The sequence below is a fragment of the Bombina bombina genome, chromosome 1 (assembly GCF_027579735.1).
Source record: "Bombina bombina isolate aBomBom1 chromosome 1, aBomBom1.pri, whole genome shotgun sequence".
Lineage (NCBI taxonomy): Eukaryota > Metazoa > Chordata > Amphibia > Anura > Bombinatoridae > Bombina > Bombina bombina.
Genome location: NC_069499.1, coordinates 1,203,132,794 through 1,203,151,964, shown reverse-complemented (window position 1 = coordinate 1,203,151,964; position 19,171 = coordinate 1,203,132,794). Strand labels below are relative to the sequence as shown.

Sequence of the window (19,171 nt, the reverse complement as noted above, 5' to 3'; positions counted from 1 at the left end):
CTACTTCGGTTTCTAAATTTTCACTGTTGGCGGAACCACTATCTCCCCATCACCCCAAGTCCGCTGTCTCAGAGTTACACTTGACTCCAATCTGTCCTTTTATACCCCATATCAAATTTCTTTCTTCATCCTGCCGCAACCACCTACACAATATCTCCAAATTTCGTCCATTTCTGAGCACTGACACCACTAAGCAGCTAATTCACTACCTTGTCATTTCCTGACTTGACTACTGTAATAACCTACTAACTGGCCTTCCTCTCTATCACTACTCCCCCCATTAATCCATCCTAAATTCCTTTGCCAGGCTAATCCGCCTTTCCTGGTGCTCTGTATCTGCTGCACCTCTCTGCATGTCCCTTTACTGGCTCCCCATTCACAGCAGAATTAAATTAAAAATGATCACCCTGATCTACAATGCCCATACCAATGCTGCCCCCCCACTTTCTTTGTTAATCAACAAATATACTCCCCCTAAGGTTAAAAAATAACCTGCACCTTGCATCTTCTATTTTCACCTCCTCCCATGCTAGACTGCAGGACTTCTCTGTGGCACCAACCCTCTGGAACGCACTTCATTCTGCTATCATACTTTGCACTAATCTGTCCTCCTTTAAACACTCCCTAAAGGCATTTTTGTTCAGGGAAGCTGTTTCATGTATAGAAATAAAGGCACTACAAGCTGTTAGTGTGAGGAATCATGTTGCACTATAGAACTACATCCAGGTCAGAGGTAGGAACAGGAAGTATAAGGCAATGCTATGTTACCATAAACAAACAGAGTCACAGTATTGCATAATAACTCCATAACATCTCCCCTTTTTACATTCAATACAAAATTTACTAACAATTTACCTAAAACAGATCCTGAACATTCTTAGACATAACATACTGCATTACTGGTAGATACACTACAGATTGAGTCTATCTGGGGGTCTTGAAACTCGACCGCTACGCAAGGCCACAGGGATTTTGCCTGGGGAAATTTGGTTTAGCTCCAAAAGGTGTTGAAAAGGAGTTGCCCTCTTTCCTGGCTGGTGTATTTGACACAGAAGAACTTGCTGGTATAAGAGGCTGCATTCTGTCATCCTCATTGTATCCTTCTGATATGACAGCAGTATTGTCTCTGCCTAGGTGCATTGAGAGCCTCGGAAGCTCAAGTGCAGGATGCTTATAGGCTTGTGTGGTGAGATGTTCTACCACTCACAGGTTCACTCAATTGCGGGCGGTAGAGACTGCCTTCCACATCCACAAGATATTAGCGAGGAGCAACCCTCTGAATCACAGGTACCCAGTCTCCAGCGACCAGGTCCTGTCACCAGGGAGCGGCTTCATACGGATTGGCTCTCCAATGGCTTAGTTCAGGTAAGTCTTTGGCAGACACATCTTATGTCAGTTTGGAGATCTGTTTTCTCCATCGCAGTTTCTCCAGTACCCCTGTTACCACACATGGTTCAAGTAATTTATTTTGCCACTGGCAAAGAAGTCTTCAGCCTCCTTGACATCAAGCGCTGTGCAGGAGTACTGTCCCACCCTTCAGTTGGGGGTGTTCCTCCAATGTAGAATGGCTTTCCACTGGTCATTACCTTCATACTTGGCCTTCTTGCAAAGATTCTTCACTATCTTTATAGCTGATTCCACTTTGCCATTAGCTTGAGGGTGTCGCGGGGAAGAGGTAAGATGCTCAAACCCCCAATCTGTAGAGAACCGTCTGAATTGCTCACATGCAAACTGAGGTCCATTATCTGAGATTACCCTGTCTGACTGTCAATGACATGCAAACTGTGCTTTACAACGCTTAATTGTAGTTTCAGCAGACAGGGTCGGGAAGGTACTCAATCTCCCAAAAGTCAGAATAGTGATCAACGATTAGTAGAATAAATCTTGCCCAGCATAATTCAGTAAATCCATGCTTACAATTTGCCAAGGCTGTGTGGGCAGCACAAGTGACATCATGGGTTCTTTCTGAACAACGGCTAACAAAGTCTCTAATCTCATTTTGCATGTTGGGCCAATATAGGCTATCTCGTGCCTGCCTATATCATGCTTCTCCACCAATGTGACTGGCATGAATACGGGTCAGCATCTCCGATCTTAATTATTTAAGAATAATGACCCTTGACCCCTTGTACAGTACACCATCCTGAATGCCGATTTCATCTCGGAAAGTCCAGTATTCTCTTACAATTAATGGCACCTCTGCCTTTGACTCTGGCCAACCATTCAGAACAACATACTTAAGTGCTTGCAAACTCTCGTCAGTTTCTGTGTGCTGTCTTATCTGTAGCCCCCCCTCTGAGGAAGCATTCTTTGTGAAACGCGTGTCAGGGGTCCAACAGGAGTAGCCGTGTCTCTCCTGGTTGTCCTTTTAAATTTGCTTATCTTGGTTAAATAATATGGTCTAAAAACCTCATAGTACCTACGCTCTCAGCCCTCGGTCTTAACTATAATTGGGTTAAATTTAATTCAGCCCCTCGGATTGTAAGGCTTAGCTTATTTCAGCAGAATTGTGACTCTGGGCTGTTAGACACTATTACCTATGTTCTTAATAGTATACCTTTACTGTTTATTAACCAGGTTTAAGTGTTTTTAAATATTCCAGCCTTTGCTACTGTATGCGTGTGTGTTCCTAGTTGATTTAATAAAGGTTATAATGTATGAATGAAATGGAACTTTTAATACTCCATGAATTATCCAAATTACTTTATTTGCTGAGTTAAGGTCCATTGTATAATTGTGGAGTTTTTTTGCTACAAACTTTTTGTATTTCTCTTTACAATTAGTTTATCTAGTTGTTGTTATCTGACGCAATCGTTGGTCTGTGACGTTTAAATAGTCTGAATGATAATCTGCAACAGGGACATCCAGGTCCTGTTGAACATTGCAAACTGTGTGTTGTGTACTCTCTGGTGTACCACTTGCTGCTGTAGCTCTGCTAAGAGTGTCACTAATGTACATTTCAGGTCCAGGTTTATAGACAACATTTAGGCAATAATTTTGTAACGTGAGCAACATGCTCTGTAGACACACAAAAGTGGTTTCTTGAAAATGTAGACACAAAAGTGGTTTCTTGAAGATAGATATAAGAGGCTTATGGTCAGTTTCTGCCGTGATCTTGTCACGACCATAGAGGTAGTGATGAAAGCACTGGGAAGGCAAACACAATACTCAGACATTTCTTTTCGATTTGTGCATAGTTTTGCTCAGTAAGGGTCAGTGCTTCTTGAAGCAAAAGCGATAGGCTGGTCAGCTTGCAATAGACAAAAAACCTAGTCCCCTTTGCTTGCATCACTTTGAATAGTTACAGGTTTTGTAACGTCATAATACTTCAGGTCAGGTGTATCTGTGACCAAACGTTTGATGTCCTGCACCGCATTATCATGCTTAGGAAGCCAATGCCAAACTGCATCTTTGTCCAGAAGCCTTCTCAGCAGCTTGCAAACCTCTGAGAGGTGTGGTAGGAATTTTGATAGGTAACAAACCCTATGAAGTACTGCAGGTATTTCACATTTGCCGGCTGTGGCATATCCAGTATAACTCTTTTTTCTGGGTCAGCCTTCAAACCCTCAAAGGATAGTATGTGTCCATGGAAGTGGACCTTTTTGACCTTGAATTGCAGTTTTCTCTTGTAAAGGTGTATCCAGTCCACGGGTTCATCCATTACTTGTGGGATATTCTCCTTCCCAACAGGAAGCTGCAAGACTACACCCACAGCAGAGCTGTCTATATAGCTCCTACCCTAACTGGCACCCCCAGTCATTCTCTTGCAGCTCTCAACAAGAAAAGGAAGTATCAAGAGAGATGTGGTGACTTAGTGTAGTTTTTTACCTTCAATCAAAAGTTTGTTATTTTTAAACGGTACCGGCGTTATACTGTTTTTACTCTCAGGCAGAAATTAGAAGAAGAATTCTGCCTGGAAGTTTGATGATCTTAGAGGTTTGCAACTAAGGCCATTGCTGTTCTCACACATAACTGAAGAGTATGGAAAGAAAACTTCAGTGGGGGGGGGATGGTCTGCAGATTGCCTGCTTTGAGGTATGTTCAGTATATTTTTTTCTAGAGAGATGATAAGGTCTAGAAAATGCTGACAGTGCCTGGTGAATTTAAAGTAAGCCTGATACAGTGATTTAACAACAACTGGGATCATGCTTGCAAAAAGGGATAATATTCATGTTAATACCTCGTTTGCATGATTTATAAATAAAAACGTTTTTTCTCTGAGGGTGATAAATCTTTATTTGGGGCCTAATTTCCACATGGCTTGTTAGATTACTCCTAGGAGTACTTTTTTAAGGCCCTCTGACTTTGAGTGCATGGTGGGAGGGGCCTATTTTTTTTTCAGTTTAAGACATCCAGCTTCCCTGAAGGAGTCCTCTGGCTTATAGGACCTCTATAGAGGGTTTTGTTCCTGCAAAAATCGTTTTTAAGGGCAGGTAGGAGCCACAGCACAGCTGTGGGCAGTGTGTTTGACTGTTTGTTAATAGGTTTAATGTTTTTCTAATTCGTTTTTTGGGCCTGAGGGGTTAATCATCCATTTGCAAGTGGGTGCAATGCTGCTTTAGTCCCTTATACACACTGTAAAACTTTCGTAGAGTTTACTACTTTTTTCACTGTTTTGCAGTTTATGTGGTAGTTTTTTCTCTTAAAGGCACAGTACCGTTTTTTATTATTGCTTTTTTCACATTTATTAAAGGTTTTCCAAGCTTGCTGGTCTCATTACTAGTCTGCTAAACATGTCTGACATAGAGGAAACTCCTTGTTCATTATGTTTAGAAGCCATTGTGGAACCTCCTCTTAGAATGTGTACCAAATGCACTGACCTTTCTATAAGTTATAAAGACCATATTATGGCTTTTAAAGATTTATCACCTGAGGTTTCTGAGACTGACAAAAGGGAGGTTATGCCATCTAGCTCTCCCCACGTGTCAGAACCTATAACTCCCACTCAAGGGACGCCAAGTACACCTAGCACGTCGAATGCGTTTACTTTACAAGACATGGTGGCAGTTATGAATCATACCCTCACAGAGGTATTGTCCAAACTGCCAGGGTTACAAGGAAAGCGAGACAGCTCTGGGGCTAGAACAAATACAGAGCTCTCTGATGCTTTAGTAGCTATGTCTGAGTTACCCTCACAATGTGCAGAAGTTGAAGCAGGAGAGCTTCTATCTGTGGGTGACTTCTCTGATTCAGGGAAGGCGTTACTTCAGTCTGACTCTGAAATGACAGCATTTAAATTTAAGCTTGAACACCTCCGCGTGTTGCTCAGGGAGGTTTTAGCGACTCTGGATGACTGTGACACCATTGTAGTCCCAGAGAAATTGTGTAAAATGGACAAATACTTTGCAGTGCCTGTTTACACTGATGTTTTTCCAATCCCTAAGAGGTTTTCAGAAATTATTACTAAGGAATGGGATAGACCAGGTGTGCCGTTCTCTCCCCCTCCTGCTTTTAAGAAAATGTTTTCTATAGATGCCGCTACACAGGACTTGTGGCAGACGGTCCCTAAGGTGGAGGGAGCAGTCTCTACCCTAGCTAAGCGTACAACTATTCCTGTCGAGGACAGTTGTGCTTTCCTAGATCCTATGGATAAGAAATTAGAGGGTTTCCTTAAGAAAATCTTTATACAACAAGGTTTTATTCTCCAGCCTCTTGCATGCATTGCCCCAGTCACTGCTGCAGCGTCTTTATGGTTCGAGTCTCTGGAGGAGGCTTTACAGGTAGAGACCCCGTTGGATGATATCCTTGACAGGCTTAAAGCCAATTCATTTATTTCTGACGCCGTTTTTCCTTTAACCAAGCTAACGGCTAAAAATTCAGGTTTTGCCATTCAGGCACGTAGGGCGCTATGGCTTAAATCCTGGTCAGCTGATGTCACTTCAAAGTCTAAACTTCTCAATATCCCCTTCAAAGGGCAGACCCTATTTGGGCCTGGACTGAAGGAGATCATTTCTGATATTACTGGAGGAAAAGGCCACGCCCTTCCCCAGGATAGGTCCAACAAGTTAAGGACCAAACAGACTAATTTTCGTTCCTTTCGAAACTTCAAGAGTGGCGCAGCTTCATCTTCCTCTTCTACAAAACAAGAGGGAAATTTTGCCCAGTCCAAGCCAGTCTGGAGACCTAACCAGGCTTGGAACAAGGGGCAACAGGCCAAAAAGCCTGCTGCTGCTGCCTCTAAGACAGCATGAAGGAGTAGCCCCCGATCCGGGACCGGATCTAGTGGGGGGCAGACTTTATCTCTTCGCCCAGGCTTGGGCAAGAGACGTCCAGGATCCCTGGGCTCTGGAGATTGTTTCCCAGGGATATCTTCTGGATTTCAAAGCTTCATCTCCAAAGGGGAGATTTCATCTCTCACAATTATCTGCAAACCAGATAAAGAGAGAGGCATTCTTACATTGCGTTCAAGACCTACTAGTTATGGGAGTGATCCACCCAGTTCCAAAGGAGGAACAGGGGCAGGGCTTCTATTCAAATCTGTTTATGGTTCCCAAGAAAGAGGGAACTTTCAGACCAATCTTGGATCTCAAGATCCTAAACAAATTTCTCAGGGTCCCATCCTTCAAGATGGAGACTATCGAACCATCCTACCTATGATCCAGGAGGGTCAATATATGACTACCGTGGATTTAAAGGATGCTTATCTACATATTCCGATACACAGGGATCATCATCAGTTTCTCAGTTTCCCCTTCCTAGACAGGCATTACCAGTTTGTGGCTCTTACCTTCGGGATAGCCACGGCACCAAGAATCTTTACGAAGGTTCTAGGGTCCCTTCTGGCGGTTCTAAGACCACAGGGTATAGCAGAAGCCCCTTACCTAGATGACATCCTGATACAGGCGTCAACTTTTCAGATCGCCAGGTCCCATACGGACATTGTTCTGGCATTCCTAAGATCTAACGGGTGGAAGGTGAAAGAAGGAAAGAGTTCTCTCTCACCTCTCACAAGAGTTTCCTTCCTAGGAACTCTGATAGATTCAGTAGAAATGAAGATTTATCTGACAGAGGTCAGGTTGTCAAAACTTCTAACTTCCTGCCGTGCTCTTTATTCCATTTCTTGTCCGTCAGTGGCTCAGTGTATGGAGGTAATCGGATTAATTAATGGTAGCGGCAATGGACATAGTTCCATTTGCCCGCCTACATCTCAGACCACTGCAACTCTGCATGCTCAATCAGTGGAATGGGGATTACACAGGTTTGTCCCCTCTACTAAATCTGGATCAAGAGACCAGGGATTCTCTTTTCTGGTGGCTATCTCAGGTCCATCTGTCCAAGGGAATGAGTTTCCGCAGGCCAGAATGGACTATAGTAATGACAGATGCCAGCCTTCTAGGCTGGGGTGCAGTCTGGAACTCCCTGAAGGCTCAGGGTTCGTGGACTCAGGAGGAGGCCCTCCTTCCGATAAACATTCTGGAACTAAGAGCGATATTCAATGCTCTTCAGGCTTGGCCTCAGCTAGCTGCGGTCAGGTTCATCAGATTTCAGTCGGACAACATCACGACTGTAGCCTATATCAATCATCAGGGGGGGAACAAGGAGCCCCCTGACAATGTTGGAGGTTTCAAAGATAATTCTATGGGCAGAGGTTCACTCTTGCCATCTCTCAGCTATCCATATCCCAGGAGTAGAGAACTGGGAGGTGGATTTTCTAAGTTGGCAGACTTTTCATCCGGGGGAGTGGGAGCTCCATCCGGAGGTATTTGCCCAGTTGATCAAACTTTGGGGCAAACCAGAACTGGATCTCATGGCGTCTCGTCAGAATGCCAAGCTTCCTTGTTACAGGTCCAGGTCCAGGGATCCCAAGGCAGCGCTGATAGATGCTCTAGCAGCACCCTGGTCCTTCAGCCTGGCTTATGTGTTTCCACCGTTTCCTCTGCTCCCTCGTCTGATTGCCAAGATCAAGCAGGAGAGAGCTTCGGTGATCTTGATAGCCCCTGCGTGGCCACGCAGGACTTGGTATGCAGATCTGGTGGACATGTTATCCTTTCCACCATGGACTCTGCCGCTAAGGCAGGACCTTCTACTTCAAGGTCCCTTCAAACATCCAAATCTAATTTCTCTACATCTCACTGCTTGGAGATTGAATGCTTGATTCTATCAAAGCGTGGTTTTTCCGAATCGGTCATTGATACCTTAATTCAGACTCAAAAGCCTGTCACCAGAAAATCTATCATAAGATATGGTGTAAATATCCTCATTGGTGTGAATCCAAGGGTTACTCATGGAGTAAGGTCAGGATTCCTGGGATATTATCTTTTCTCCAAGAAGGATTGGAGAAGGGTTTGTCAGCTAGTTCCTTAAAGGGACAGATTTCTGCTCTGTCTATTCTTTTGCACAAATGTCTGGCTGAGATTCCAGACGTTCAGGCGTTTTGTCAGGCTTTAGTTAGGATCAAGCCTGTGTTTAAACCTATTGCTCCGCTATGGAGTTTAAATTTAGTTCTTAAAGTTTTTCAAGGGGTTCCGTTTGAACCTTTGCATTCCATAGATATTAAGCTTTTATCTTGGAAAGTTCTGTTTTTAGTAGCTATCTCCTCGGCTCGAAGAGTTTCGGAGTTATCTGCTTTACAATGTGATTCCCCTTATCTGATTTCCATGCAGATAAGGTAGTGTTACGTACCAAACCTGGGTTTCTTCCTAAGGTGGTATTTAATAAGAATATCAATCAGGAGATTGTTGTTCCTTCACTATGTCCTAATCCTTCTTCAAAGAAGGAACGTCTATTACACAATCTTGATGTGGTTCATGCTTTAAAGTTTTATTTACAAGCTACAAAGGATTTTCGTCAAACATCTGCTTTGTTTGTTGTCTACTCTGGACAGAGGAGAGGCCAAAAGGCTTCGGCAACTTCTCTTTCTTTTTGGCTAAGAAGTATAATACGCTGGCCAGCAGCCTCCTGAAAGAATTACAGCTCATTCTACTAGAGCAGTAGCTTCCACATGGGCTTTTAAACATGAGGCCTCTGTTGAACAGATTTGTAAGGCGGCGACTTGGTCTTCGCTTCATACCTTTTCTAAATTCTATAAATTTGATACTTTTGCTTCTTTGGAGGCTATGTTTGGGAGAAAGGTCTTACAGGCAGTGGTGCCTTCCATTTAAGTTCCTGTCTTGTCCCTCCCTTCATCCGTGTCCTAAAGCTTTTGTATTGGTATCCCACAAGTAATGGATGAACCCGTGGACTGGATACACCTTTACAAGAGAAAACAAAATTTATGCTTACCTGATAAATTTATTTCTCTTGTGGTGTATCCAGTCCATGGCCCGCCCTGTCATTTTAAGGCAGGTGTTTTTTATTTTTAAACTAGTCACCACTGCACCCTATAGTTTCTCATTTTTTCTTGCTTGTCTTTGGTCGAATGACTGAGGGTGGCAGTTAGGGGAGGAGCTATATAGACAGCTCTGCTGTGGGTGTCCTCTTGCAGCTTCCTGTTGGGAAGGAGAATATCCCACAAGTAATGGATGAACCTGTGGACTGGATACACCACAAGAGAAATAAATTTATCAGGTAAGCATAAATTTTGTTTTTTCATGCCAAGTCTTAGTTTCACCTGTCTACAATGATTCATCAGTTCCAATTGTTTGCCATCATGATCTTGCTCTGCTTCCCTATCTGTATCCCCACAGCAAACCACAAGGATGTCATCAGCTATTGGTTCGAAACCACTGAGTCCAGCCAATAGTTCATGTTGTTTACGCTGATACACCTCTGGTGCAACTGATACTCAAAAAGGCAACTTGAGTAATCTTTTCCTGCCCCATGGAGTCCAGAAGGTTGTCATGTAGCTACATGCATTATCCAACTTACATTGTAAAAATGCATCTCGGGCATCAACAAGTGTGAACAGATGTGCCTTAGGCAGTTTGTACAAAACATCCTTGAGAGTTGGCATGATGTAGTGAGACCGCCTCAGTGCCTGATTCAAGAATTTGGGATCTATGCATATTCTTAGCTTATCAGGCTTCTTTACAATCAACATGTTACTTATCCAATCAGTTGGTTCAGTCACTGTTGCTAAATGTCCATCAGACTCATACTGGTCGAGCTGCACCTTAACTGCCTGTTTTATGGCCACTGGCACATTGCATGGTGCGCATTGTACTGGAGGGACACTCATGTCAAGGTCAAAATGAACTTCCCCTGGTACAGATTCTACTGGTCCAGTAAAAACATCACTAAATTCCTTTAATAGCAAATATTTTGTCAAGGGCCCTTTGAATTGACTGTTCATCATGTTGAGCTCTGCGAGGATAGAGAAATACATAAGCCCTAGATGCTCACAGGTTGAGCCGGATAACAGTGGCTTTTGGCAGGCTTCCACAATTTCGAACTCTAGCTTGTGTGTCCTTCCATGTATGACACATTCTGTCCTGAAGAGTCCTAGAGATTTCATAAGCTCACCTGAGTATAACTTTAGTCTGGTGTCACTTGGCAGTAGACGTACTTCTGGTGCTAACATCATTTTGTCTCTCAAGCACATAACATCACATGTTGCTCCTGAATCGAGCTGGCAGGATTGGGGCTTATTATTTAAATTTTAAGTGACAAACCATTTCTTTCCTCTGGCTTGCACAGTCCCGATCAATTCCCTACTGTATATCACTTCAGCGATGTGTGGCTCTTCCTCATATGCAGATGTGTTCTCCATGGTGTGTAACTTTCCTAGTGATGGCTGTCTTTTACTTGACAAACAAACATTAGCAAAGTGATTTGTTCTTCCACAAGACCTACAAGACTTCCCATAAGCTGGACATTGCTCTTTAATTCTTTGATGCACAGTCCCACAATATTTGCACGTGTAGGGTTTACAGCATTTGTGCTAAATAGGCGACGTTGTTGCTGTGGTTTGCTTATGTGTTGTCGCTGCATTGCAATGTTTATGCTGTCGGTCTGCTGTCTGTCCTGTTCCGTAACTTTCAAGCGTCTGTCAGTGAGCTCAACTGTACGGCACGTTTCAATGACTGTGTTAAAAGTTGTCATGTTCTCTTAGTAGATGCCTGCGTGTGCTCTCACTAGCTACACCGAGAACAACTTTGTCCCTTATTAATTCATCCCTTAGAGTACCATATTCACAAGTTGCTGCCTTTTCTCTCAAGGGTGTAACAAAGTTATCAAAAGATTTTTAGCAAATTACATTTTTAGCAGGTTTAAAATAAGCTTCCAGTGCATCTAAAATGGTTGTAACACTCTCTTGCTGCTCTGCTGTGAGGGTCAAATTGTGCTTATACACATGCCTGCATTCACTGCCCATGACTCTTCTCAAAGTTGCTGCCTGCACTGCTGCAGATTTCTCATTCAACCCTGTAGCCAGGGAATAATCTTCAAATTCAGCTCTGAAAGTTTCCCAATTGCTGCTGCAATCCCCACTGTTTCTCATCCCCTCTGGGGGAGGTATGCAATTCATGGCAGTCATATTGTCTTTAAGTCTCTAAGCTCTCAAATATCAGAACATCCACACAAAAAACGTTTTAGGTTGTAACTCACAAAGCTGTGCTGTATCCAAAAAGCTGCTGTTCTCCAAACAAGAGGCTCAGTCCTGATTCTAGTTACTTCTGACACCATGTTTCATGTATAGAAATAAAGACACTAAAAGCTGTGAGGAATCATGTTGCACTATAGAACTACATCCAGGTCAGAGGTAGGAACAGGAAACAGGAAGTATAAGGCAATGCAATGTTACCATAAACAAACACAATATTTGCATAACAGAAGCCCATAACAGAAGCCTATACTCCCAAATCAGTAACAAATGAATTCCACTTGCCTAATAATCACCCTCATGTAACTCCGCACTAACATCATTCTCACCTTTACAGTCCCCATCTCCTGTTTCTCATCCTTCTAGATTGTAAGTTCCCAAGGGCATAGGGCCCTCAATTCCTCCTGTATTTGTTTAATACATTTTGTCCTGTATCATTGTACTTTTTATCTTTTGTACCCATAGACATCACTGCAGAATTTGTTGGCGATTTAAAAAAAAAAAGTATTGTAATAATAAAAATAACTAAGCCTGCAAATCTATTATTATCGGCAATCATTTTTATTTTTATTCTAATAGCACGTTGAAATCATTTGAAATTCATTTCTATGCTACTTGTAGAACCAAATGGGTTGTGTATGTACTTAATTGCAATCTTTGCCAACAACAGTATGTAGGCCAAACTTCCTGTGAATTCCGAGATAGGGTCAGGGAACACCTGAAAGATGTTGAGAATTTTAATAAAAACTCAGCGGTTGCCAAACACTTCAATGGCCTGCACCTAACTGGCGTTCCCAGTTTTGGAGCACAGATCATTGAGGTGGTACACAAACCTACCAGAGAAGGAGGCAGACACAAACTTCTTACAAAAAGGGAGCTATTCTGGATTCTGAAGTTGGAAACTAGACATCCTAAGGGTATTAATCTGGAATGGGATATTTCTTATTTCATAGATTAATGCATTTTCTTGCATTTTCTTGTTTTCATTCATATCCAATAACATGCATATAGCAATGTTTGTCATATCCTTGTCCAGATTACTGCCCTTATTATTGTTAATAGCATATTATCTAACAGCATTATTCTTCAATATTATTCAAACTTCTACACTGATTTATCAAACACATAATTGTATATGAATTTTTTTCTCAATGTCTTAATATTGCCATCATGCCTTCATGTTCATGAGCAATATATATAAATATCATCCTAGGTTTAATTGGTAGCTATGGATTTGTCTAATATATTGTCAATTAGGCATTTTTTCACAAACGGTGTTAAGGCAACTCATAGGACATATAGGACACATATATAAACATAAAAAACATATTCTTTATACTTTATGTGTTTCCCATTTTACTAGCCTGTAAGTATGCATACAAGGATTTTTGTACCTTCATTTTTATCATATACATTGTATTTTAAATATTTCTTATGTGCTGTCAGTGTTCCTTTTGGGGCGGCGTCCGATTACACCCATTATAGGTCAGTGATTGGACAGCCATCCCTTTAAGTACACTACAGACACCTTTAGCATATGTTCCTATGACTAAGCGCCACTAGGGGGTGTGAAACGCGTCAGGATTGCTATCCTTGTTCACCTGCATTGAGATGCAGTTTTTACTTACTCTTCAATAAAGATTTTTCTTGGATTTTAACTTGCCCCTGAGTGCTCAGATTTCTGCTTCTTTTGGATAAAAATAACTAACTCTGACCCCCAGCTGTTTTAGACCATAACAATTTACTAGTGTTAAATTCAGAGACAGGGGGGCCAAGGGCTTGGTTTTGAAGCCAGATATCTCTATATTCACATGAAGTTGTAATAACCCCTAAAATCTAGTAGGAAAATATCCTACACTTTGCATGACACCATAGATACTGAATTCACATGAAGTTGTATTAACCCTTAACAGCTAAAAGGAAAATAGAAAAAATTGTGCCTTTGGATGACACCTGCTCCACTGAAGTTTATGAGAAGTTTGCGTGCATTGAGTTTCGCTTTTGCGCTAACTTTTTACTTTCAACATGTAATATGTGTGCTAACCTGCCATGTTAAAGGTTTACTTTTAGCTGTGGTAGCATGCAAGCAGAAAATATTTTAGGGCGCCACTGTATATTTATTACACTGCCCTTATAGTTTATTTTATGTCAGGAAGACAAGTGATAACTTGTGTATTAGGATAGCAAACCATAGAAGCGCCATCCATCAGGCAATAAAACAAGGGAAATCCAAACAACCTGTGGCACGTCACTTTTTGCAGTGGGGGAATTATGTCACTGATCTCAGACATACCAGTTGTGATGCTGTAGTTATGCGAGTATGCACCATTAGCAAGGTTTTGTTAAGGTGTATCATTTCTATTCTTAAAGAGCTAATGGGATTGTGTATAATGGAATCTATAATTCTACAATGTTCTTGGTGAAATTGAAAATGTACTTTTAATTGTGTATCATGCATCGGTAATCCACTCCACAGTTTGGATGTGGTAGAGAATTTCAGGTGAGAAATCCAGTTCAGGTTTTATCTACAAGCTTAGGTTGTAGAACCGTAATATAACCATTAAGCCTGCCGATAAGGGTGGCGGGATTGTAGTGATGGATACTAGCTATTAAGAAACAGAAGCTCTGAGGTTGCTAAATGAAAAAACCTATAAAAAGCTTTATTTAAATCCTACCAATAAATTTGCTGCATTACTTAAAAGACTATTATTTCGGGTATAGGGGCACTGTCCTCAAATCTCTCACAATATGTGGACACTTTCCTACAAAAGTTTGTGAGGAACCTGGACTCATATCTGAGGGATTCAACTCAGGTCTTGAACATTTTAGAACAACTTGATTGGGAAAATGACCTAATTCTAGTAACTGGAGCCATCACTTCTTTATACACAGTAATAGACCATGATAAAGGAATCCTGGCTATTAAGAAATATCTAGATAAAGACTCTGAAATGAGGTCAGAACAGAAAGAATTCCTATTAAAGAGTATATCTTTCATATTAAGAAACAATTATTTTATGTATAACAATAAATTTTATTTGCAGATATAGGGTACGGCTATGGGCACGAGGTTCGCACCAAGTTACGCCAACCTTTTTGTTGGCAGATGGGAGGAGTCTTTCTTCCAGTTGGGTGACTATGGTGCGGACCTCGTGCTCTATAGACGGTACATTGATGATGTCCTGATAGTTTGGAGAGGGTCTGAATTAAAATTACAAAAGTTGTTCTCTGATATGAATGCCAATGATATGGGTTTAAAGTTCACTTTCGATTACAGTAAAGAAAGAGTGGTCTTTTTGGATTTAGAAATTATGGCTATTAATAATAACTTGGAAACAAAAACATATTTTAAGGAGGTTGACTCCAATAACTGTATTCATGCCAATAGTTGTCACCTCCAACAATGGAAAGATAACATCCCTGTGGGCCAAAGTCTGAGAGTAAAGAAAAACTGCTCTAGACTCTCAGATTTTGAGAACCAAATAGAGACCCTAATCGAGAAATTCAAAGATAGGGGCTATAATGATGAGGTTGTCAATAAGGCTGTGATGAGGGCAAGGGATACTGACAGAAAAACTCTCCTTTCATATAAACAAAAGATTCCTACTAATAATCAGGAGGTAATTGATGTACCTTTCATAATGGAATATAATGTAGATCATGGTATCATGAGGAGGATTCAAAAGAAACATTGATCGATACTTAAAGCAGAACCCATATTGGGTGAATCACTCCCAGATAAACCGAGATTGATTTTTAGAAAAACAAAGAATTTTAAATCAATTTTGGCACCTAGTGCTCACAATGTGAATCCAAAACAAAGTCTCACACAAAAGAACTTACATGGAGGAAAGATATCAGTTTTTTCCCCTGTTACTCCTGCAAGGCCTGTAAACATAGTGACAAAAGAAATGTAGTAAGTGTCCAAAAGTCAGGAGAAGAAATTATTATCAAAGATTGTATTAGATGCACTACGAAGGGGGTAATTTATGTCCTCAAGTGTACTTGCAATTTAATATATTTTGGAGAAATGATTAGAGACAGGATAAGGGAGCACCTCCTGTGCATTGAGAAGGGAGCTGAGGAAACCAATCTTTACAAACATTTTAAATCAATACATAATGGCAATACAAATGATTTAAAATATTGGGGGATACTACTGGTCAAGCAGAATTGGAGGGGGGGTAATATAGAAACATTTCTAAAATTGAAAGAGGCTGAACTTATTTACAGATATGATACCCTATTTCCTGCTGGCTTAAATTCGGAGCTGGATATCTCCCCATTTCTATTAAACTAATACTGACCATTTGAACTATATGAATTATATTTTATCTTACCCCATTGGAAAGACTTTATTTAGACCCCTAGCAATCTTGGATTTGTACCCTAAACTGCTTTTTATTTTAATGATAATTTTATAATTTAAATTTTTTTTTTTATAAAAATAATTTTTATGATATTTTTTTAAGGAATCAAAGATTTAATGTATGGTTATGTTATATTATATTGTACTATATTGTAATTAACACTATTGAATTATCAGTTTATTTTTAAAGTTTATTTTTAAAGTTTTGAGCTATATAAGTTAAGTCTTAGTGATGTGATGAAGAGTAGGTATATTTTTACTTACTTAGGCCTAGATTTAGAGTTTGGCGGTAGCCGTCAAAACCAGCGTTAGAGGCTCCTAACGCTAGTTTTTACCGCCCGCTGGTATTTGGAGTCAGTCATTAAACGGTCTAACGCTCACTTTGCAGCCGCGACTTTTCCATACCGCAGATCCCCCTACGCAATTTGCGTATCCTATCTTTTCAATGGGATCTTTCTAACGCCGGTATTTAGAGTCGTGGCTGAAGTGAGCGTTAGAAATCTAACGACAAAACTCCAGCCGCAGAAAAAAAAACAGGAGTTAAGAGCTTTTTGGGCTAACGCCGGTTCATAAACCTCTTAACTGCTGTGCTCTAAAGTACACTAACACCCATAAACTACCTATGTACCCCTAAACCGAGGTCCCCCCCACATCGCCGCCACTATAATAAAAAATTTTAACCTCTAATCTGCCGACCGCACACCGCCGCCACCTACGTTATACTTATGTACCCCTAATCTGCTGCCCCTAACACCGCCGACCCCTATATTATATTTATTAACCCCTAATCTGCCCCCCTCAACGTCGCCGACACCTACCTACACTTATTAACCCCTAATCTGCCAACCGGACCACACCGCTACTCTAATAAATGTATTAACCCCTAAAGCTAAGTCTAACCCTAACACTAACACCCCCCTAAGTTAAATATAATTTAAATCTAACGAAATAAATTAACTCTTATTAAATAAATTATTCCTATTTAAAGCTAAATACTTACCTGTAAAATAAACCCTAATATATCTACAATATAAATTATAATTATATTGTAGCTATTTTAGGATTAATATTTATTTTACAGGCAACTTTGTATTTTTTTAACCAGGTACAATAGCTATTAAATAGTTAATAACTATTTAATAGCTACCTAGTCAAAATAATTACAAAATTACCTGTAAAATAAATCCTAACCTAAGTTACAATTAAACCTAACACTACACTAGCAATAAATTAATTAAATAAAATACCTACAATTATCTACAATTAAACCTAACACTACACTATCAATAAATAAATTAAATAAAATACCCTTAAATAAATAAATTAAATAAAATACCTACAAATAAATACAATTAAATAAACTAACTAAAGTACAAAAAATAAAAAAGAGCTTAGTTACAAAAAATAAAAAAATATTTACAAACATTAGAAAAATATTACAACAATTTTAAACTAATTACACCTACTCTATGCCCCCTAATAAAATAACAAAGCCCCCCAAAATAAAAAAATGACCTACCCTATTCTAAAATTAAAATAGAAAAGCTCTTTTACCTTACCAGCCCTTAAAAGGGCCATTTGCGGGGCATGCCCCAAAGAATTCAGCTCTTTTGCCTGGAGAAAAAAAAACATACAATACCCCCCCCCACATTACAACCCACCACCCACATACCCCTAATCTAACCCAAACCCCCCTTAAATAAACCTAACACTAAGCCCCTGAAGATCTTCCTACCTTATCTTCACCACACCGGGTATCACACCGATCCATCCTGGCTCCGATGTCTTGATCCAAGCCCAAGCGGGGGGCTGAAGACATCCATCCTCCGGCTGAAGTCTTGATCCAAGCGGGCAGAAGAGGACATCAGGACCGGCAAACATCTTCATCCAAGCCGCATCTTCTATGTTCTTCCATCCGATGACGACTGGCTCCATCTTGAAGACCTCCAGCGCGGATCCATCCTTTTCTTCCGACGACTAGACGACGAATGAAGGTTCCTTTAAGGGACGTCATCCAAGATGGCATCCCTCGAATTCCGATTGGCTGATAGGATTCTATCAGCCAATCGGAATTAAGGTAGGAACATTCTGATTGGCTGATGGAATCAGCCAATCAGAATCAAGTTCAATCCTATTGGCTGATCCGATCAGCCAATCAGATTGAGCTCGCATTCTATTGGCTGATCGGAACAGCCAATAGAATGCTAGCTCAATCTGATTGGCTGATCGGATCAGCCAATCGGATTGAACTTGAATCTGATTGGCTGATTCCATCAGCCAATCAGAATTTTCCTACCTTAATTCCGATTGGCTGATAGAATCCTATCAGCCAATCGGAATTCGAGGGACGCCATCTTGGATGACGTCCCTTAAAGGAACCTTCATTCGTCGTCTAGTCGTCGGAAGAAGAGGATGGATCCGCGCTGGAGGTCTTCAAGATGGAGCCGGTCGTCATCGGATGGAAGAACATAGAAGATGCGGCTTGGATGAAGATGTTTGCCGGTCCGGATGTCCTCTTCTGCCCGCTTGGATCAAGACTTCAGCCGGAGAATGGATGTCTTCAGCCCCCCGCTTGGGCTTGGATCAAGACATCGGAGCCAGGACGGATCGGTGTGATACCCGGTGTGGTGAAGATAAGGTAGGAAGATCTTCAGGGGCTTAGTGTTAGGTTTATTTAAGGGGGGTTTGGGTTAGATTAGGGGTATGTGGGTGTTGGGGGGGTATTGTATGTTTTTTTACAGGCAAAAGAGCTGAATTCTTTGGGGCATGCCCCGCAAATGGCCCTTTTAAGGGCTGGTAAGGTAAAAGAGCTTTTCTATTTTAATTTTAGAAAAGGGTAGGGCATTTTTTTATTTTGGGGGGCTTTGTTATTTTATTAGGGGGCTTAGAGTAGGTGTAATTAGTTTAAAATTGTTGTAATATTTTTCTAATGTTTGTAAATATTTTTTTATTTTTTGTAACTTAGTTCTTTTTTATTTTTTGTACTTTAGTTAGTTTATTTAATTGTATTTATTTGTAGGTATTTATTTAATTTATTTATTGATAGTGTAGTGTTAGGTTTAATTGTAGATAATTGTAGGTATTTTATTTAATTAATTTATTGCTAGTGTAGTGTTAGGTTTAATTGTAACTTAGGTTAGCATTTATTTTACAGGTAATTTTGTAATTATTTTAACTAGGTAGCTATCAAATAGTTCTTAACTATTTAATAGCTATTGTACCTGGTTAAAATAATTACAAAGTTGCCTGTAAAATAAATATTAATCCTAAAATAGCTACAATATAATTATAATTTATATTGTAGCTATATTAGGGTTTATTTT

The 19,171-nt window shown here is 40.5% G+C and overlaps 1 protein-coding gene across 3 annotated transcripts in view; it reads right to left on the bottom strand.

Moving 5' to 3' along the window:
- Window positions 1-19,171, bottom strand: part of TMEM98 (transmembrane protein 98) — a 411,952-nt gene that overhangs the window by 346,584 nt on the left and 46,197 nt on the right. The window contains exon 2 of one of the 3 annotated variants that reach the window (XM_053700186.1): window positions 15,323-15,367. The exons of the other annotated variants lie outside the window; for them this stretch is intronic. The gene's annotated coding sequence lies outside the window, so the exon portion shown is untranslated. The remainder of the gene's footprint in view (window positions 1-15,322; window positions 15,368-19,171) is intronic. 3 annotated transcript variants of the gene reach the window in all.